Source organism: Panthera uncia (assembly GCF_023721935.1).
Source record: "Panthera uncia isolate 11264 chromosome A1 unlocalized genomic scaffold, Puncia_PCG_1.0 HiC_scaffold_17, whole genome shotgun sequence".
Lineage (NCBI taxonomy): Eukaryota > Metazoa > Chordata > Mammalia > Carnivora > Felidae > Panthera > Panthera uncia.
Genome location: NW_026057577.1, coordinates 8,968,712 through 8,991,276, shown reverse-complemented (window position 1 = coordinate 8,991,276; position 22,565 = coordinate 8,968,712). Strand labels below are relative to the sequence as shown.

The following is a 22,565-nucleotide window of genomic DNA, read 5'->3' as shown; positions in this document are numbered from 1 at the left end:
ATCATGCCAACAGATTTTTTTTTCAAAGATTCAGATAAATTCATGGATAAGAAAGGGAAAGCAACTTACAGGGAACACTTAGATATTGGAGGCCATTATACCTAGCCGTGAGATGGTCTCTACTGTGACATTAAAAACATAGATACTAAACTAATCTGTAACTGTTTTATTATGTGTCATGATCTTATTCTGACCTCCAAAAGCTGCATTTAATATGATCAAACACAACGGGATTCTTGTTAATGCCTCATTGATATCATTGTCTTTTTCTGCTCTTTCCTGACCAGATGAAACCGTGCTTCACCATCTACTGAACAAATGAGCAGATTCAGAATGAAATACTGCCAAGTACCCAGACCCCCACAGGACACTCACCATGCACCCCTACACACACAAAGAAGCCCCTCCCTGGCAGTTCTCTCCAGTTTATGACCTCATACAAGGCAGTAGAAGGTTCACCTTTTTTAATGACAGTGAATATTTGTGAGCACTTACTAAACTGTTTGTACACCTTAAAACCATCCAAGGGAGGTGTTGGATCCTTCTGTCTTCAGGTGAAGATACTAAGGAGTCCGGCAATTCGCCCAAGCCCTCCAGTGCAGGGAATGGAGGTGGCATGCTCTCCCCTCTACCCCCACAGCCTTAGGAATAGTAGTTGTTATTCCCTACCTGGTAAGGTACCCGTCAGAGTCAACCCCCTTGCGTTTATACCATTTTCTCAACACATGTCTAGAATTTGAAATGTCACAAGGCGTCTCTTACCCTCAACGTTACGGCTATCATTTGGCACAGTATGTGGTCTGGGTTTTTTAAGTGTGTTATTGATTTCTTGGAGCTGTAAATTTCTCACCCTTCACTCAGATGGGTGGAGAAAATGGACACTTTTTTAAATCTTGCCTATCATTCTTCTTATTGTGCCCACAAGCACCCACCAGCCAGTAGTAGCAGAGGGAAAACATTTACGTTTTAGTGTAATCCAGTCATCTGTCTGTCTGCGATTTTGAGGTATCTTTTGAGGTAACATCTCTTTTCAGGACTGCAAGGCAGAGCCCGCAGCCAGGATCATTCAGGAGACACAGCTAGATTTCTGCTTGGGACTCCCAGGTTGGGATAATGCCGGGCTTTCAGAAATTCCCCCATCTTCCCACCTGCCTTCAGATGGGATACTCACTCACAGCAGTGGAGAAAGGGATCTATGGTCTAGGTGGTGTCCTTTTGCTTTTCTGATCTCTACATCAACCACCCTATTTGGACTGATCACTTCTCTCTATACTTACATTTATTTCTTCTAATGTTTTTTTGGTTTTGTTTTTTTGTTTTTTTTTTTAGAGAGAAGAGAGGGCAGAGAGAGAGAGAGAGAGAGAGAGAGAGAATCCCAGCCAGGCTCCACACTGTCAGTGCAGAGCCTGACATGGGGCTCAAACCCATGAACTGTGAGATCATGACCTGAGCCAAAACCAAGAGTCTGATGCTTAACCAACTGAGCCATCCAGGAGCACCTATGCCTACATTTATAGCACAAATTTACATTTATAATTACGGTGCTTCATATAACTTGTGGTTTGGTCTCTTTGGCTTGCTCTGGGCCTAGCAGTGCTCACTGGTTAATTTGGTTCCTGGACGTGTTGTGTGTGTAGGGGCCAGGGGTAAGTCACCCCTAGATGCGCCACTTTGGCATGCCAATTATTTACAATTATTTAAAGCTAAAAGCCATCAAGGCCCAAAAGGCTCTGGAAGAAACTTTGACCTTCCTCTTAACCACCTAAAAGAATTTAGGGATAGAGGACCTGCTCCAGGAAGAGAGCTATTACCATAGATCACTACATTATATGAACTAAATGTGGTAGACAGGGAAGAACCTAGCAAGACTTGTTTGACCAAAGTCCTCTCTTGGTCCCATTGTTTCTGAGCAGCCCAACAAACACTGTCTACCAAACATTTACTCCTTTCATCGCCTTGTGAATTGCATTCCCTCCCCCTGAAGTCTCTTCTCCTTAGTTCAGGATGACACATATACCTCATTTTGTTTCCCTGTCTTTGGTATCTCAGGTTTATGTGCATTCCCCATAAACACAAAATTAAATTTGACTTTCTCCTGTTCATTTAATGTCAGTTTGATTCTTAGACAAGCCAGAAGAATTTGGAAGGGCAGGGGAAAATTTTCCCTCCCCAACAAATGTCTCCTGTGTGATCCTGGCCCAGGGGCTCTGCCTCGCAGCCTTCAGCTACATGGTGACATCTGCCGCCCTGGCCCCCCCAACCTCCACCCCAATCTAGAGCAACTTCCTCTTAGAGGAAGACTCTAAGCAAAATTAGAGTCTCAGCAAAATTTCATGTGTTTCCTAGAGATTTGGGAGCCTTCTAGATCTTCTCTAGACCCTCCACTAAACAAAGGTGAGTGGGAAAGCTATGCTTAGGTCCCTCCTTTATGCCTAACAACAGTGGGTCACTGAGTTTAATTGGATGTGGTTTCTGTCACAAATTAGGGGGGAAATTGCAAATAATCCCCAACCCTCAAGAACAAAATATCAATCAAGGATGCAGCCCCCTGCCCTTGGCATTCCCTTCATATTATTTAAATATTTTAGGCCAGAGAGGAGAGGTTGAGATGTCTCTCACTCCCTACATACTCTGCCTCTCTTGTCCTTCCTTATCCCATAATCCCTCAGGAAACAGGATTTCATTCCATCCTTAGGGCAGCAAGTCTCATGGATTCATAGGTAGATGGGGGTGTTTATTTACCTTTATGGAAGAAACTCTGATACTCTGATCCAAGTTATCTCTGTTTGGTTCTTGATATGCTTAAAATGTGAGAAAACTGTCTCTTCCTCAACAAAGTCTGTTGTTGCAAAATTCCTGCAAAATTCTGTCTTCAACGGCAGAAATTGAATGTTAATTCTTTATGCTTTTTATACTCCTACTGTAACAACCCCTTATGAATACCTCACCTCAGCCATATGAATCCCTCAGGGTATAGAGGAAAAATACATGGAAAAAGATAAAAAAGAAAAACACAAATATTTTTAAGAATACCACTCTAGTTACACTCATCTTTTCTTAACTTTTTTTCTAACTAAAACAGTGGACAGTTTTATTTTCACATTTCACAATACAAATGAAAGTTGCTTTTTTTTTTTTTTTTTTTTTTTTGGTCCCACTACTCCCCTGCCAAAACTATTCTCTCTTTGATCAGAAGGGGGAGTAAGTCTTCCTTGTCATATTGTTAGAAAACACAGTAAGTCACAGCACTGAGATCTCCAGGTGAGGTAGGACACGTAGTATAAAATGGAGATAAAGAGGTTCCCATCTCTCCTTATCTGCCTGGTCTAGTCATTCCTGAGCACCATCAGGGGACGGGTGGGAGGTCTCATCATGGGGGACCCAGGCATTAGAGGCACACAGCCTCTAATAAGCAGCCTCATTCCAAAAGCCAGTCCCACTGGCATCTACCCAGGGGGAGGAGAGCCCATCGTTGGCATCATGGAAGGGCCCTCCATATGGGGTATTGGCATCATACCCGGATGAGGAGGACCCAGGAGACTTGGGGGAGTCAGGATCTTTGCCCCTGGAGGAGGGGGAGCAGGAGCAGAGAACAGAGTAGGAGGTATCTTTCCTTGTTGAAATGCTGAGGCTGTTTTGTTGATCAGATCGGGTTCTGACAGTAGGCTTTCACAGTCTCTTTGTGTTTCTTACCGCCTCAGTGTGTCTTTCTCACAGATGAGAGTCATGGACGAGGTGTGTGTCACAGGAGTCGCCATAAAACATAGGCCTGTTGCTCTGTAGGCATTGGCCACTCTGTCCTGAGCCGCCCGGAAATGACCCAGCTACACTCATATTTAACGGCTATAAGTGTGTGCATATTTTCTATGACTCTTTTAGGTAAATACTGCTTCTCTTTTTTTTTTTTCTTTAAAACGTTCCCCTATTCAACTTCAGAGCTGTTCTTTTATCCCTTATGCCACTTACGAGCTTTTCCGTTGACCTTTCTCTAGAGCAATAACAAGTACAGGTAAGTCTTTTACTCTTGATATAAAACTACTAGGAATAATTAAACTAAAGTCAGAAAGTGTTCCTCATCTTCTTATCATTTAGCAACACTTTGCTTGAGGTATCATTTCATTTCTGAGGCATGTTTACCCCCGTTTGTGTGATTCTGATGGTCTGACTTATCGCGCATTCAGTGGGTGTGGATTTCCATGGCTGAGAAACTTACCTCCACAGTTTCAGTATCAACAACAGTAGCAAGGCAGAAGCAAATGCCTAAGAGCTTCACTCTTCTGAAGGCAGCAAAATGAATACAGCGCACCAAAGAGAAGCAGCATGAGTTGCTCTAACGACATGTGGAAGATGCACAGAAATGATGGTGGCTACCGTGCATCCTGAAAACATCCTAGTTCTGAGGGAGGCCCAGCAAAGTGGGTGTGGTGGGGGGCGGGGGGGTAAAATACTTGGAGTTCTCACTTTCCCACACAGGCTGGGGGCAGACCCAAGCCGGGCACTCACACCCAGGCACAGAACCCTGAGCTGCCTCCTAAGACACTAAGACAAGGGAAGCTAAAGCCAAGAAGGTTGGTTAGGATTTGGAAACTCCAACCAACCAACACTCTCTAAAGCTGATCAGAAGCAGACTAATCTGAGAAAGACACTGTCATCAGAAAAAAAATTTTTCAACCGGCATTAATTTATAGGTTCTGTGTTTCAGACTGTGTCCAAGCCCGTGAGAAGATCCTCCTTGTTCTTAAGCTGGGAGACTCTTCAAGGATGAAAACATTAACCCAAATAAGAATAATGCTCCATGGCACAAAAGCAGACACATAGACCAATGGAATAGAATAGAAACCCCAGAACTAGACCCATAAATGTATGGCCAACTCATCTTTGACAAAGCAGGAAAGAACATCCAATGGAAAAAAGACAGTCTCTTTAACAAATGGTGCTGGGAGAACTGGACAGCAACATGCAGAAGGTTGAAACTAGACCACTTTCTCACACCATTCACAAAAATAAACTCAAAATGGATAAAGGACCTGAATGTGAGACAGGAAACCATCAAAACCTTAGAGGAGAAAGCAGGAAAAGACCTCTCTGACCTCAGCCGTAGCAATCTCTTACTTGACACATCCCCAAAGGCAAGGGAATTAAAAGCAAAAGTGAATTACTGGGACCTTATGAAGATAAAAAGCTTCTGCACAGCAAAGGAAACAACCAACAAAACTAAAAGGCAACCAACGGAATGGGAAAAGATATTTGCAAATGACATATCAGACAAAGGGCTAGTATCCAAAATCTATAAAGAGCTCACCAAACTCCACACCCGAAAAACAAATAACCCAGTGAAGAAATGGGCAGAAAACATGAATAGACACTTCTCTAAAGAAGACATCCGGATGGCCAACAGTCACATGAAAAGATGCTCAACGTCGCTCCTTATCAGGGAAATACAAATCAAAACCACACTCAGATATCACCTCACGCCAGTCAGAATGGCCAAAATGAACAAATCAGGAGACTATAGATGCTGGAGAGGATGTGGAGAAACGGGAACCCTCTTGCACTGTTGGTGGGAATGCAAATTGGTGTGCAGCCGCTCTGGAAAGCAGTGTGGAGGTTCCTCAGAAAATTAAAAATAGACTTACCCTATGACCCAGCAATAGCACTGCTGGGAATTTATCCAAGGGATACAGGAGTACTGATGCATAGGGGCATTTGTACCCCAATGTTTATAGCAGCACTCTCAACAATAGCCAAATTATGGAAAGAGCCTAAATGTCCACCAACTGATGAATGGATAAAGAAATTGTGGTTTATATACACAATGGAATACTACGTGGCAATGAGAAAGAATGAAATATGGCCTTTTGTAGCAACGTGGATGGAACTGGAGAGTGTGATGCTAAGTGAAATAAGCCATACAGAGAAAGACAGATACCATATGGTTTCACTCTTATGTGGATCCTGAGAAACGTAACAGAAACCCATGGGGGAGGGGAAGGAAAAAAAAAAAAAAAAAAAAGAGGTTAGAGTGGGAGAGAGCCAAAGCATAAGAGACTGTTAAAAACTGAGAAAAAACTGAGGGTTGAGGGGGGGTGGGAGGGAGCGGAGGGTGGGTGATGGGTATTGAGGAGGGCACCTTTTGGGATGAGCACTGGGTGTTGTATGGAAACCAATTTGACAATAAATTTCATATATTAAAAAAAAAAAAAAAGAATAATGCTCCAACGCCACCCAAACTGTAGATACCATGTAATTTTGCAATGTAAAATACACTAAGCTCCTGAGGCATCTGGCTGGCTTAGTCAGTAGAGCATGTGACTCTTGACCTCAGGATCCCAAGCTAAGGTCCCCACATTGGGCATAGAGCCTGCTTAATTTAAAAATTAAAAAAAAAATTTTCAGGGACACCTGGGTGGCTCAGTCGGTTAGGCATACAACTTCAGCTCAGGTCATGATCTCACGGTTCATGGGTTTGAGCCCCACGTCAGGCTCTGTACTAACAGCTCAGAGCCTGGAGCCTGCTTTAGATTCTGTGTCTCCCTAGCTGTCTGCCCTTCCCCTGTTCATGCTCTGTCTCTCTGTCTCTCAAAAATAAATAAATGTTAATTTTTAATTAATTAAAAAATAAATTAATAATAATAAAAATTTTTAAAACTCTAAGCTCCTAAATGGATAGGTATTCACCCCTGTTCATGTAGCATTATTGACAACAGCCAAACAGTGGAAATAACCCAAATGTGTATCGACAGGTGGATGGATAAACAAAGTGGGCTATTCATACAATGGACTATTACTCAGCCTTGAAAAGGAAGGAAATCGTGACACAAGCTACAACATAAATGAAACTTGATGTCGTGGTAACTGACATAAACCAGTCACAAAGGGACAAATGTTAGATGGGGTACTCAAATATTCAAATTCACAGAGACAGAAAGAACTGAAGTTGCCAGAAGCTGGGGAGAGAGAAGAATAGGAAATTAGTGTTCTATGAGTTGAGTTTCCGTTTGGAAAGATGAAAAAGTTCTGGAGATGGACAGTGGTGATGGTTGCACAGGACTGTGAATGTGCTTACTGCCAATGAGCTGTGCACTTAAAAATTGTTCAGGGGCTGGGGCGCCTGGGTGGCTCAGTCAGTTAGTGTCCAACTTCAGCTCAGGTCATGATCTCACAGTTCGTGTGTTCGAGCCCCACATCGGGCTCTGTGCTGACAGCTCAGAGCCTGGAGCCTACTTCGAGTTCTGTGCCTCCCTCTCTCTCTGCCCCTTGCCTGGTCACACTCTGTCTCTGTCTCAAAAATAAATAAACATTAAAAAAAAATTTTTGGGGGGGCGCCTGGGTGGCTCAGTCGGTTAAGCGTCCAACTTCGGCTCAGGTCATGATCTCGCGGTCCGTGAGTTCGAGCCCTGCGTCGGGCCCTGTGCTGACAGCTCGGAGCCTGTAGCCTGTTTCAGATTCTGTGTCTCCCTCTCTCTGCCCCTCCCCCGTTCATGCTCTGTCTCTCTCTGTCTCAAAAATCAATAAACGTTAAACAAAATTTAAAAAAAAATTTTTTTAATTGTTCAGGGGCACCTGGGTGGCTCCATCGGTTGAGTGTCCAGCTCTTGGTTTCGGCTCAGATCATGATCTCACAGTTTGTGAGATCGAGCCCCACATCAGGCTCTGCGCTGGCAGTATGGAGCCTGCTTGGGATTCTCTCTCCCTCTCTCTCTGCTCCTCCCCCGCTTGCACTCTCTCCCTCTCTCTTTCTCTCTCAAAATACATAAATAAACTTTAAAAAATTGTTAAAAGGGAAATTTTACATTATATATATTTTACCACAACATAAACACACACACACACACACACACACACACCCTCCCAGAACTGTGTCCTTGTTCTGAATATAAAATGTTCCTCAAATATGCTCTTGTACTTGCTTATGTACAATTGAGGATTTGATTTTCTTTTTAAGGTCCCAGTCCTGGAAAGCACACTTTCACCTGCTGTAAACCCACTTCCTCTGCCTCAGGGGCACCCTCCTCACATTGGATTAGAGGAGGCAGAGGAGGACCCCAGGACTTCTGTCTCTCAGGCTAAAGCATCTTGGTCCCATTCTGACACGTCCCTGCTTGCCCCAGGTGACAGCTACCACTCTTGGTGACAGCTGAACCCAAAGGGCTCTTTGCCTGCTCAGAAATCAGCCCGGCAATGACAGGTATCACTCTGAACATGCATTAAAGATTCAGAACAGTTTGAAACAGTGTGAGACAGGGAGGGAGGACAGCCAGGACCTCCAGGGCCTCACCCTAGCTCTTGACTGAGGAAGCGAAGTGAAGGGTCCTGATGGGGAAGTTAGAGAATACAGTAAAATCTTGGTTTGTGAGCATAATTCCTTCTGGAAATATGCCTGTAATCCAAAGCACTTGTATATAAATGCAAATTTCCCTGTAAGAAATAATGGAAACTCATGTGATTCATTCCGCAACCCAAAAGTATTCACATAAAAATGATTACAGCACTGTAATATAATACAAAATAATAAAGAAAATACAAACTATAAAAAAATAAACTAACCTGTACGTACCTTTGCAAACCTTCGTGGCTGGTGTGAGGGAGGTTATTATGGAGGACGACTATCATGATCACTAACGGAATCACTGCTATCTTTTGGCTCAATGGAATCTTTTTCTTTTCATGCAACTGTAACAAGGGACGTATCCAATGACACTTGCTTTTGCCTCCTTTTAAGGATGTCAAGGAAATGTGACATTACACTGATAATCACCCACAATCCTGCAGTGAGAGAGAAAAGAACCATTGGCTCAGTTGCGATCATGTGACATTCAGTGTCACGTACAACTCCTATTACAGGACATCGCTCGTTTATCAAGTTAAAATTTGTTAGAAATGTTTGCTCATCTTGCGGAACACTCCCAGAACAAGTTACTCGCCATCCAAGGTTTTATTGTACTCTAGTTGCCCTTCCTTCTGACCTTGCACAAAACCACGTGAATGTCCCCCCCCACCCCCCGCCCCGCCGGTGTGGACCCTAACCTGCTTGGAAGTACCATATTACCTCTGAGTCCAAATGCCTTCAACACGAGTTGGAGTAAGGGTTACAAACTGAGGCAGTAAATCCATCTGTGGCCTTTAGAAAGTACCTTCTATCAGGAATTGGAATGTGACTAGAAACATGTTGAGGCCCTTTCATCCTGACAGCCCTATGTGCCTGGTCTTCATCCTGGCCCCTCTGTCAACCACTCATCTGTGTGGAGGACTCCAAGTTAAGCTTCAGGGATGCACTTCCCCACTTGTCATAAAATCTCATTGCAGGGGTGCCTGGGTGGCTTAGTCGGTTGAGTGTCTGACTTTGGCTCAGGTCATGATCTCACAGTTCGCTAGTTCGAGCCCCGCATCAGTCTCTGTGCTGACAGCTCAAAGCATGGAGCCTGTTTCGGATTCTGTGTCTCCCTCCCTCTCTGCCCCTCCCCCACTCATGCTCTGTCTCTCTCTCTCTCTCTGTCAAAAATAAATAAACATTAAAAAAATTAAAAATCTCATTGCAGGCAGGCACACATCTGGTTCTTCTTTCTTGGGGGTTTTAAAAACAGGTTGGAAATCTCAAAAGAAGTTATTGGATAAAAACTTCTTAGCTGGATCAATGTAATAAATTGATTTTTTTTTTTTTTTTTTTTTTTTTTTTTAGTAAATAGACTTTTTGACAAGAATAGGTCAGTCCTGGTGTCCTTGCAGAATTTGTTCATTTCAAATCTGTCTGTGTGTTCCAGGGCTCACAGTGACAGAGTCTCAAACCTAAGACCTTTTGTGGGAGATTCAAGGAAAGAGGTGAAAACAATACCACATGAACAGGAAATAGGAGGGCACTTGGGATTGGCTCAGCTCAGGCTTGAATTAAACCATTCATTAAAGCTCTGAATTTTCTCTAAGCATTTGGCAGCAATTTCACCCACAAATGGCTTACAGTATCACTTAATTTCCCATTGGAGCTCTGGAGGAAATAATGATGCTAAGAATAAAATGAAATAATAGATGTGTAAGCACCTAGCTCAGTGTCTGGTACCATGTCAGCGCCTGGTTGAATTTGAAAAACAGTAATATCGTCTTTCATTCAACCAGTTCTAAAGCCATTTCTGTGTCGACACGATGGCGGTGTTGAATGGCAATGTTAAGTTGTCTGTTGGTTGCTTCGGTCTCCAATACATGTAACTCCTGGGTGTGGGAAGGAAGGCACGCAACAGGGCTCCTTCACCTACCACTTCACAGAAAGAAAAACCTAGAGGGTTCAGCTCAACTCTCTCTCTTAACCTCCAAAAATAGTTATGCTTCAGGAATGAGACAAGTCTAAGAGCAACAGGACGAAAAAATCACGTGAATCCACTGTCCCCCCCCCCCTCCCCAGTCCTGTCCATAATAGGATTAAAAATGCTTAAACGGTACAGTAGACCCTCATGAAGACATGACTCACTTATCTTGTGGATTTAGGGAGACAGCTGCAGCCTCCTTGCACACCGTCTGCACTCTCAAGAGTGAAAGAAAATTGCCAGACCAAGACAACCGTATTGATACTGGCTTGTTTTTTCAAAGGATAAACCCTTACATGACAGAGCTTGGTTTTACGAGCCTAAATGGGAAAAGGTTCCTCAGTAGATATTGGAGTGCTCCTTATTTATAATTTGTTCAGCTAACGGCATGCTTCTTATGTCACTTGAACCACCTGAAAGTTTTGTTGTTGTTTTCACTGTTATTGTTTGAGAGAGAGAGAGAGAGGGCAAGTGCCAGCTGGGGAGGGGCAGAAGGAGACAGAGAGAGAGAATCCCAAGCAGGGCTTGAATCCACGACTGTGAGATCATGACCTGAGGCAAAACCAAGAGTTGGACACTCAACTGACTGAGCCACCCACATGCCCCAAGAAAGATTTTATTTTTGATGTAGGCTTTTTGCTTGGAGCAGTAAGCCTAGGCTTCATTTCCTGTGTGCTTTCAGCATTATTTATTTTTCTTGATTTCTCTAAAACACTGTTGTCCTAGATTCTACTCCACCTCAGAGCCATTTTTATTCTTTAAAACCAGATAGGTGGTTTCTTTCCTTTGTTTGTTTTTGTTTCCTGACTTTTATGTGTAGTGGGAATGAAGCCTCATGCTAGGGTATTCCTTGTGAGATAACCCGGTATCCTCTTATTATCTGCATTCTTATTTCAGAAGGCTCTAGAACCACCCTAGACAATGTGTAGGCAGAGAAGAGAAAAACTGCAATGAAACTACTACTTGAGCGGGATCTGTAGAGAAGACAGAAATGTCTGAATATGTTCATACCCTCTCTCTTGGTCACCAAAAGAACACTAATTTTCTTTTTTTTTTTTTTTTTAACATTCATTTTTGAGAGACAGAGACAGAGCATGAGTGGGGAGGGGCAGACTCCACAATTTATGTAGCTCCTCCTGATGACCATCCATGTCAAGAAATAAATAATTGCCTTATGTCCAAAGCCCCACCCTGTCCCTTCCCAGTTACAATCCCTTTTCTTCCCACGAAGATAAGATCTATCTTGACTTCTATGGCAACCACTTTATAGATTTTCTTAGAACTTTACTAGCTGTGTATGATCCTCAATACTATAGTTTAGTTTTCCCCGCCTTACTGAATATTTCATATTGCAGCACATCATCACGATTACAGATGCCACTAAAATACTATTTGTGAAAAATTATAGGGAATGGAAATCCTGACAAGATGGCTGATTATCATAGGCTCTTGCTTCCTCCTCCAAACCAACCCTGAAGATGTCACGTAGAAAAGAGCCATGGGGCGCCTGGGTGGCTCTGTCGGTTAAACATCCAACTCTTGATTTCATCTCAGGTCATGATCTCACGGTCATGGGATCGAGGCTCCAAGCTTGGTGTGGAGTCTGCTTGGGATTCTCTGTCCCTCTCCGTCTGTCCCTCCCCCACTCGCACACACTCACGTTCTGTCTCTCTCTCTCTTTTCTCTCTCTCAAAAAAGAAAAATAAAGAAAAGAGTCATGAATGGAGCTAAGGAATTAATGTAAAAAGAAAGCAGCATGTCACAATGATGACCTAATAAGGTACCTGCACAAACAATAATGAGCAAGCAATCCCACAATGAACATGTGTAATAAATGTCCAGGAGAAAAGTACCTGGTGCAATAAAAGCACATAATGGAGATCTGACCAAGCCTGAAGTGTCTGAGATCTTCCCAGGAGTAACTTTTGCTCTGAGGTCCAAAGGACTTAACTGAGATGAGATCCTTGCTTTTGGAAGGAGCACGACAGGGCTGAAGTATTCTAAGAAGACAGTATGTAGCAAGCAGACGAACCTGGAGAGAGAAGCAGGGTCCAGATCAGACAGGCCTTATCCCAAATGCAAAGATTTAAAATAGGTTAGTGACGTGATCCAGTTAGGTTTTAAATGGTTACCTGAGTTACAGAGAACACACTGGCAGGGAAAAGTGGAAAGGAGAGACCCATTACATGGCCCCAAAGGCACTCCAGGTGAGATATGCTAATGGCTCATCTAGGGCAGTGGCAATGAAAGGGGAGAGACACAGATTGATCTGGAAGATATGAAGAAGTAAAATGGTCAGTTGTGGTTGGGGAGGTTGAAGCCAAAGGATGTATCCGGATTAAGAACAATGCCCAATTCCTGACATGAACATCTGGGGGAATTGTGGCAACTTTCGCTGAGTTAGGAAACCCAAAAAGGGGAACGTGATGGGGGGGGGGGGTGGGGGGGGGGGGGTGTCCCCAGAGTAAGCTTGGTAGAGTTTTAGACATGGTGGTTTAGCTTTCCTTGGAGACATCCTGTGGAAGTGTTGAGTGGACAGTGTGGACCTTAAAAGCCTTTCACGTGGCTTCAGGGGCTCCTGGGTGGCTCAGTCGGTTAAGCCTCTGACTTCAGCTCAGGTCATGATCTCACAACTCATGGGTTCAAGCGCTCCCCCCCCAACCCCTGCCTCCCATCAGGCTCTGTGCTGACAGCTCAGAGCCTGGAGCCTGCTTCAGATTCTGTTTCTCCCTCTCTCTCTGCCCCTCCCCTGCTCATGCTCTGTCTCTCTCCCTCTCTCAAAAATAAACAAACAAACAAAAAAAAAAAGCTTTCATGTGGCTTCAGATCACACACAGGAGTTTATCATTTAAGAAAGAAAAAAGAAACAGAAGGAAGGAAAGGAAGAAAGGAAGGAAGGAAGGAAGGAAGGAAAGAAGGAAAGAAGGAAGGAGGGAGGGAAAGAAAAGAAAAGGCACAAAAACAATAGTTACTTCGTGCATCTTTCTTATTCCTTTCTCCAGTTCCTGGAGAAACTAATGAAGTCACAGGCACTATTCTTACTGGGACAGTCTCATTCCCAGGTCATGACTCTATCTGAAGAGCTCTATAACCTATAACCTCTGATATACAACTATTCCCAGTCCCTGGACATTAAACAATACTAATACCAATAATAAAAATAATAATACATTTAACTCAAAACAACTCGAGAGAGCTCCTTAAAGAGCACCGTATAGATTCTGAGCTCTTCTTTTTGGGTGCCTACAAACATATTGAACATAGGTGCTCATGGAGAATGATGATGAGACTGGACACAGAGCTCTTTCTCAGTAAAGGAGAGCAGTTAGGAAGAAGAATCTGACTTTCTGCATCAATAGTTTTTCAGACAGTATGTGCATCACTTTTCCTTAAAAGGCTGCAGATGTATTCCATATGAATGTAATACTTCAGCACTAATCATTAATAATTCAAGAGTTCCCACCATACCACTATTCCAACAAAGTCTGATGACTTCCATTGCATCAGTGATCAGTGTTTAAAAATGGACACTCATTTTACTCATCTCACAAGGGGGGGGGGGATAAGTAATCTACCATGCTAGCATGTTAGCCAAGGTCAAGACACTCTTCAAGCTTTCCCTTTGTTCTAATAGCAATGTCCCATATAGAAACAGGCGTTTCTTACTTGCCATGTCTGCTTCTCCTTGCATGATAAATAAAATTCTCTTAGCACCAATTATTAATTTATTAATTATCACCAAGTAAAAATCTGTTAAAAATACCCAGAGGATGGGTCCTGAAGGTTCACAGCTGCAGATCCAACAGAGTTTATGAATTTGTTGCCAATGAATTAGGAGGCTTCCATATGCTCAGAGGCCATTATCTGAACCAAAAATAAAATTTCTAATTATTTCCATCCATAAAATGTCCAGCAGAATGCTATGCTATGCTAATTTTAAGAATATAGAGTAATGTAACAGATGTCATGGGTGGGCCACTACCTAGGAGGGACAAAACCCTTCAGTGAAGGAAGTGGTTTTTTTGGCATTATCATATTTCATGAGTTATGAGCTCCTATTATTGAATAAGAAACAACAGTGCATTATTGGAATGTCCTCTCTCGCCCAGACTCTGAAACAGGTGTTTTCCATGGTATCTTGTTCAATCCCCACAATTTACAAGGTGCATATGACCTGTGTTTTACAAAGGCAAATCCTAAACACATTAAGAAACTTGCTCCCAAGTCAAGTGCATAAGTAGACAGCAGAGCCATCAATTAATGCTTCATCTCTGGACCACAGAAACTCTACAGGAAATAATGGTAAGGAACAACTGGCACCCTGCACATGTTAGAAATTCTAGAAGGAGAAAAAGAAATCCCCCAATGATGAAAATTTTCAGTGTGCTTTTCACTTCAGGTCAATTCTTGGTCGCGTCAGGATACAGAGAGCAGAAAAGACCTAAGCCACGGAAATCTTGTGAAAAGCTCCAAATCTGCTTCACCAATTCCTTTTCTTGTTTGGTGTAAGAGGTTAAATTAGGTTGCCAAGAACTAATGCACAAAGATCTAGCATTAACTTGAGTTACAGGGGAACAATAGTCAAACAGAATTAGAGTCCACAGCACATGTGAGCAAATGACTTCAGAATTCTTCCAATCTCCCTCTTTCTCTACGTGCAAACCAGGAATTAGACATTTCCTCAAGACAGAAGAGCAATGACAGCTATCACATTTTCACAACAACTTTTTTGATCGTTTAACGTCAAAACCCCTTGCTTTAGAATCTCTCTGCCACAACCTTCATTTTCCCCTCTTAGTTTTTGGGTTTCTTAATTTTTTTTTCCTTTCCATAGAAACCTAGGCTTCATATAAAATATTTTCTTATGAAGCTGAGGGATCTGCTGTTATGGGAACACACTGGTTCTGTGAGGGTGCTCTCTTAGGATACTGGCCACTTTGAAAGTCGTCTTATTCTGGGAGCAGGTCACCAATATTGGGTAGCCATATGATCCCTTTCAAGGTCATCTCCTTTGCCATCTTTTGGAATAGAAATGTGCCCAGCCAAGGTCTCCATATTTCTCCCTGATCCACCCATGAGATTAATCCATCAAGTTAAAGATTACTAGAATCCACTAAATTCCATTTTTGAGATCTGTCCCTTCCCAATATCCAAGGATACAGCAGTCAGCTAAGTATCCCTCTTCAATTTGGTTTAAATGATGTTGTATCTAGAAGATATTCTTTAACCTGTGACATGGCATTTAGCTGTTTCCTAGTTTCATTATAGATATTGCCCTCCTATATTTGATACATTGTATTCATTTCCATAGTTTTCAGGGACAGGAATAAGGTAAACTTGCTCTTATTTTATCATCTTTCCAGAAATTTCTCCAATATGAATATTTAAATACTGGATAAAATATTGAATATTCATCAAAGTTTGATTAAATATTGTATATTTAAATAGGCAGAGCCATAGAGTCTGGGTAGCTCAGTCAGTTGAGCATCCCACTCTTGATTTTGGCTCAGGTCATGATGTCACAATTCATGAGATCCAGCCACACGTCGGGCTCTATGCTGACAGCGTGAAGCCTGCTTGGGATTTTCTCCCTCCCTCTCTCTCTGCCCCTCCCCCGCTTGCTCACACTCTCTCTCTCTCTCTCAAAATAAATATTTTTTAAAAATTTTTAATGTTCATTTTTGAGCGAGTGAGTGAGCGAGGGAGACAGAGCATGAGCAGGGGAGGGGCAGAGAGAGAGGGAGACACAGAATCCGAAGCGGGCTCCAGGCTCTGAGCTGTCAGCACCGAGCCCATTGTGGGATTCGAACCCATGAACCGAGAGATCACGACCTGAGCCAAAGTCAGACACTCAACCGACTGAGCCACCTAGGTGCCCCCCAAATAAATATTTTTTTTAATTTAAATAAATAGGCAGAGCTATACACTACTGAATATCAAGAAAAGATACCAAAAATGCAAACACCTAAAACCTCTTCTGATGGTCAGTGTTGAGAGTACTTACCTAAGCTTTGTTTGAGTGTGAACCTTTGACACAGGCTTGAGAAATCATGTCACCCACTCCCTTTTAAACACTGGCTTACCAGTACTGGTCTCCTGTGCAGCATGCTGGGACCCTATAGGAACACAGAGTTAGCAGGGAGGGTAACCATTCTACTAAGACATCCTATAGATAACCACCGACAACCTGGGTGGTTAGGCAGGCAGATTTGCTTGCACCGTGAGCAGGAACCACAAATCGGTGCTTTGCATGCCATTTAGTAAGGAATTACTTGATGAGCAGTGGAAATATCTTCCTAGAGTATGAATTTCATAGTTACACACTGCATATCAACTGAACCTGAACCACAGTATGAAGCAGCCCCAAGACCACATGGCCTGGGTCACCAGACTACACCATAACCCTTGTCACAATGGGCTACTCACTTCTCTGCAGATCCCACAAACATCCCTCTACCCGAACTTTTCCATTTCTGCTTGTCGATGTTACCCATCTTTCCAGATCCAACTCAAATGCTTTTCCCCCTCCGTGAAGCCTTTATCGTTGCTTTCTCTGATCAAGATTATCCTTTCCCTACTTTGCATCTCTATTTTACCATCTGTCCTATGTCTCCATTCAGTCAATCATTAGTATCCAGCACCTATGATCGTCCAAGCCCTATTCTAAGGAGTATGGCCACAGTACCAAAAAAGGCACAGTTCTTGTTCTAGGAGCTCATAGTCAAGTGGATGATACAAAGTAACAATCAAAAATAATTTTATGTCAAGTGCAGTTTGATGCTGTGAAGAAAAATTAAGCTAGGTAAAGGGTAAGATGACTAGAACGAATGACCCTGGAAGGGGTCAGAGAAGACTTCTCTGAGTATGTGACATTTGAGCAGAGACCAAATGGAGTGAGGGTGTGATCATGGTAAGGTGGGTGGAGAGCCTCTGGAGTAAACAGAATAGTTGCAGAGGCCCCAAAGCAGGAATTAAATGCTCAACTTACTTAAGGAACAGTAAGGGGATGCCTGGGTGGCTCAGTTGGTTGAGCATCTGCCTCTTGATTTGGGCTCAGTTCATGATCTCATGATTTGTGGGATCGAGCCCCACATTTTGGGCTCGGTGCTGACAGCGTGGAATCTGCTTTGGATTCTCTCTCTCCCTATCTCTATCTCTGCCCCTCTCCTGTTCATGTGTATATACTCTCTCTCTCTCCCTCTCTCAAAATAAGTAAACATTTTCTTCAAAAAAGGGAACCATTAGAAGGCTAGTGTTGCCTTGGATGGTGGGGAAGACAGAATGGAAGGAGATAACGTTTAGGAAGGCTAAGTGGAGTAGAGTCTGGTAGGCCTTAATGACTTCAGGAACTGCTCTGGACACCTCAACATTCTTTTCTTGGGTGAACTCCCACCATCTCCCATGTGTCTCTATTGAATCTCCATCACAACACCCTACTTGCTCCCCAGCTACAAAACACATTGCCCACATCAGGTCTCCTCTCATCCAGTCCACAGTGAGGAGGTGATCATGTGACACAAGCAGGGTCAAAAGTTTCAACAACTGCATTGCCACCTTGTGCCAGAGGCTGTCTGCACCCCACTCACCACTGCCAATGGGAGTCCTCATTGTCAAACAATTCATGCATAATCCAGATCCAGAATCTTATCCCAGCATCTGCATTTTGAGGTCAGACTCTGAGGAGGAGAATGGTATCCAGGAGTGTTCTGATGATGGACGCCTGAAAGGGGGAAGCAAGGAAGCAGAGTTGGCCAGAGGAAGAAGATGAGCCTCAACGCAGTCCCACTGGCGGTCTCCATGCTTCCCATGGGAAGTCTTGATGCTGGGATGACCCTTCAGAGTTATGCTGAGTTGGGACAAGATGACTGAGCCTTTGTGTCCTGGGTATTAATCAGCCACTGGAGATGGGCCACTCTGGGTAGGGGACATGACTTGGGCAAGGCAGTTCTGTTCAGCTGAGGCTGAAGACCTGTGAGGATCTGACACCTGAGGACTTCTGCCAGCAGCCCACCCAGTATGGGGGAATAAGTTCCTCCTTCCCAATGGTGTACAGAGTAGCTAATCATGGTGTTCATCAAAGAAACTATGACTAGCAGTAAATCATGGATTCTTATGAGACTGTTTTAAAGCAGACATACATACATAATAAAAATGTCAATGTTCTGGGGTGCCTGGGTGTCTCAGTCAGTTAAGCGTCCAACTCTTGATTTCGGCTCAGGTCATGATCTCACAGCTCATGAGTTCAAGCCCCACACTGGGGACCCGCGCTGACAGTGCAGAACCTGCTTGGGATTCTCTCTCTCTCGCTCTCCCTCTCTCCCTGTCCTGCTCATGCTCTCTCTCAAAAATAAATTTAAAAAAATTTTAAATGTCAATGTTCACCTATTAGGTAAATGCCTAAAGACTGTCAACTATAAAATGCTTAATTCAACTTAATGTTGTGATAGGATCAAATGGAATGAGAGACTGAAGTACCTCATGTCAAGCTTGGCACTCAGTATATGTTTTCAAACTAAGTATAATAAAATGTGACCATTAATGTTCCAGTTCAAAAATCTACACGTAACTCCAGCATCATAAACAGATGTTTGTGAGGAAACTCATACTATAGACATTCAGTGAAGCTTCTGGTTGAACAGGTCAGGGCTTGGACTGAAAAAAAGATGGAAAGAATAAAGAAATTTTAATGAAGAGTCTGTTTACAAAGGAGGAGGCAGAATTTGGGAAACATGAGGCAGAATGAGGCACCCCATGACTAGCAATAACAGAAAGATACTACCACCCTTAGGCTTGATGGAACAAGGGAAGGAACGAGAAGTTACTAGAAACAAGAAAGTCCTAACTGTGGCAGAGAGCTCCCTGACAGGAGCTATGGCTTTTAGCAGCAGATTGAGGACACGGCCAAGCTACCCAGTGACCCAGCAGACAGTAATGCAGGGAAAGAAGTTCTCCAGCTCTCTCTCTCACCTTCTCATCTCATGCTGGTACCTCCCATTGGCCAAACCCAACAAGAAGTCAGAGTAAAGGGGTGCCTGGGTGGCTCAGTTGGCTAAGCATCCGACTTCAGCTTCAGGTCACGATCTCATGGCTCTTGTGTTTGAGCCCCATGTTGGGCTCTGTGCTGACAGCTCAGAGCCTGGAGACTGCTTCCGATTCTGTGTCTCCCTCTCTCTGCCCCCCACCCACTTCCTCAAAAAGTTGTCAGAGGACATAAAAGTCAGCATCCCAGGCACAGTTAGAAGCATGGGTCTGTAGAGACAAGTGGAGACCATTTCACCACAGCTTGCTGAAATTCAATACACGACATTGAGTTTTAGATATAGTCAGGTATGTGTAGCAGTACAGATGAAATTGTTGTTGTTTTTAAGGACACTTTATTGATTCATATTGTTAGCTTTGGTGGGAAGAGGTATGAATGGTGAACACTTGGGTTCTTCTCTTGGTGTGTCTGAGGAGATTGCCAAAGACAGAAAAGATCTAGAAACAAAGAGAACAGGGAAGTGGGGGAAAAAGAAAGAAAGAAAGAAAGAGAGAAAGAAAGAAAGAAAGAAAGAAGAAAGGAAGGAAAAAAGAAAAAGAGAGAGAAAGAAAGAGAGAGAAAGAAAGAAAGGAAGGAAGGAAGAAAGGGAGAGAGAGAGAGAGAAAGAGAAAGGAAGGAAGGAAGGAAAAAAGAAAGAAAGGAAGGAAGGAAGGAAAAAAGAACGAGAGAGAAAGAGAGAGAGAGAGAAAGAAAGAAAGAAAGAAAGCAAGCACATCTTTTGAAGACTTAAGCGTGTCCAGACTCTTTTTGGGGAGAAACATAGAAGATTGTCCCCGAGATAGGTGGATCCAAACCACATCCGTGGCCACTCTTCGTGTCTTTGTTTAGTGATCTGTACACAAAGGATGCTACAGAGAATCTGTCCAGCCACTTTCCCAGAGTGGTCTTCGCATTTGACTTGGGTTTTCTCTCTCTTCCGGTCTGAGGAATGCAAACATCAATATTTATAGCACTTCCCTTATGTGTCATCAATATTGCTTACACATATATTTATAGGGTTACCACTGGCTCTGGAAAGAACATAATGCACATAATTAAGATATGTCTAAAGCCAACCAGGGAAGGGGGTAGGAGAGGATTAGTCACAGGGAAGAATCTGCCCAAGTTCCCTCCTTAACTAAATAAAGCCCTCTTCAGCAACACCACCAGCTCCCAGGGGAAAAGGGCCAAATTTCATGCCATGACTGTAACTGAAATATACAAATGTCTCAGAACCAAAGAATCTAAAGTCTACAACCAGTACCATCCCCAGTCCTATGGGAGCCAGGGGCACATCTTTCAAGTACACTTTGGTAGGAGGAGAGCCCCAATTCCAGGGCATCCTTTTGACTTTTTAAAAGGTCTGGTCCCGGTCAAAGCTCTCCCTTAAACTTTGGGCATCAGGGTGTCTATCTATGAAACAATAAGACTGAACTACGTGATTTCAAAAATTCCTCCCAACCTAAAATGAACTTGAGAACTTGCCATTAAACCACTGTGCTTTTTCCACTCAATAAATCAATGAACCTCGCTATTGGTGTTTGAAAATGCGTACAGCAGCACCATCTAGCGGACAAAAGGTAGTAATACTAGCGACGATTAAGACCAATGAAATGAAATTTCACAAGGATAAAGTAATTTTTGTGGGACATTCCAGGGAAGATCTCTTAACTTCTTTGTAGATTGTGGCCCTCTTGGAGAATCTAACAAAAGTTATGGACCCTCCTACCACCCAACAATGCAAAAGGCACACATACCAAAAATTCTGTGGGAATTTTGTGGGAATATGGGAACTTCCCCAGCTCTCCCCAATCATGCATGGGCCACAGTTTAAGAACCTCCTGTAGGGACACCTGGGTGGCCCAGCCAGTTAAGTGTCCCACTTCAACTCAGGTCATGATCTCACAGTTCATGAGTTCAAGCCGCACATCGGGCTCTGTGCTGACAGCTCAGAGCCCGGAGTCTGCTTCAGAATCTGTGTCTCCCTCTCTCTCTGTCCTTTCCTCTCTCTCTCTCACTCTCTCTCTTTCAAAAATAAGTAAACATTAAAGAAAAAAAAGAACCTCCACTGTACACATTGTAAGGAAAGTGAAAAATGATCCTATAATCATCAGGAATCAGTAAATGTTGTAACAGAGTTACAATTTTTTTTAACTTAACCATAAACCAAACCTCCTTTTTTTTTTAATTTTTTTTTTAAGTAGGCTCCACACCCAACATGGGACTTGAACTCATCATTCAGAGATCAAAAGTCACATGCTCTACTGGCTGAGCCAGCAAGGCACTCCAGATCCTTCTTTTTCCTACTGCGTAACAGAAAGAGTACCCACTTGCCCAGTCATTTGCTCCTACCACCTCTGATTCATGACAGGGTGTGACAAAGATACAGGGGATGTTATGCCCAGAATTTGTGATCCTCAAAGACCACCAGGGAGCCCAGTCCGATGCAAAAGCAAAAGAGCCTTTATTCGAGCTAGCTCGAGCTCAATCCCCTACCTGCATCTTCGATGCAGCGGTGAGACACCGGGGAGAGAGAGCGACTTTCAAAAGCACAAAGGTTTTATAGGGGTCTAGGGGCAGTTGGTGAGGTAATGGCTGTGGCCTCAGCCGAGTGGCTGGGGAAGGGTCATGGCCTCAGCCGATTGGCTGGGGAATGGTCGGAGCCCTGTTATGCAGGTCGCCAGGCGTGTTTTGATCAGGAAGTTTGAATGGGTGAGCGGGACGTTACTCAAGGGGAGGAGGCGTGGTCTGAGGTGTCTGCGATTTTCCCAGAAAGGGGGCATGTCGGGGATATAGTCACTCAAGGTGGAGGACACAGAACAAGATGGAGTGGGCCGGCGTAGGTCCGCCCTTTCAGGGAGGCTGGAAAACTGTTGAAAAAGAAGTGAGAATCTAGCACTGGCAGTACCCAGTAGAAGCAGAGCCAGGGGTGTGGTCCTGATCCTACCTTTCCTGGGCTCTAAGTCCATCTACCCCTGCCTGTTTCCATACCTCATCCTTCAAATCCATCAATTCTGGAAGCTGTTTGACATCCTTCCAATAAAGCCCTTCACCACTTTGAGTCAGTATGTGTTACTTACAATTAAGTAACACCAAAGGTTGTGATTGATACATACACCAAATCCATAGGGGTGAACTGAAAAGGTAAACTCTTCCTCAGTGCAACATACTTCATCATGTACTTAATAGCACTTTAACTTAAAGCAAAAGACCAAAAACTAATCAAAATTTCCAGAAGCCACGTCTTCTCT

General features: G+C 43.4%; 1 protein-coding gene across 4 annotated transcripts in view; it reads right to left on the bottom strand.

Annotated features, from left to right (window-relative positions):
- Positions 1-7,560: 7,560 nt before the first annotated feature.
- YTHDC2 (YTH N6-methyladenosine RNA binding protein C2) overlaps positions 7,561-22,565 on the bottom strand; it is a 95,976-nt gene continuing 80,971 nt past the window's right edge. Inside the window, exons 29-34 of one of the 4 annotated variants that reach the window (XR_007461639.1) lie at positions 17,882-18,015; positions 16,300-16,411; positions 14,059-14,159; positions 12,149-12,327; positions 8,558-8,766; positions 7,561-8,418 (exon numbers count right to left, since the gene is read on the bottom strand). The gene's annotated coding sequence lies outside the window, so the exon portion shown is untranslated. Of the gene's footprint in view, positions 8,419-8,557; positions 8,767-12,148; positions 12,328-14,058; positions 14,160-16,299; positions 16,412-17,881; positions 18,016-19,664; positions 20,257-22,565 lie in introns of those variants that run through there. The other 3 variants (XR_007461636.1, XR_007461638.1, XR_007461637.1) reach the window with 3 other exon arrangements.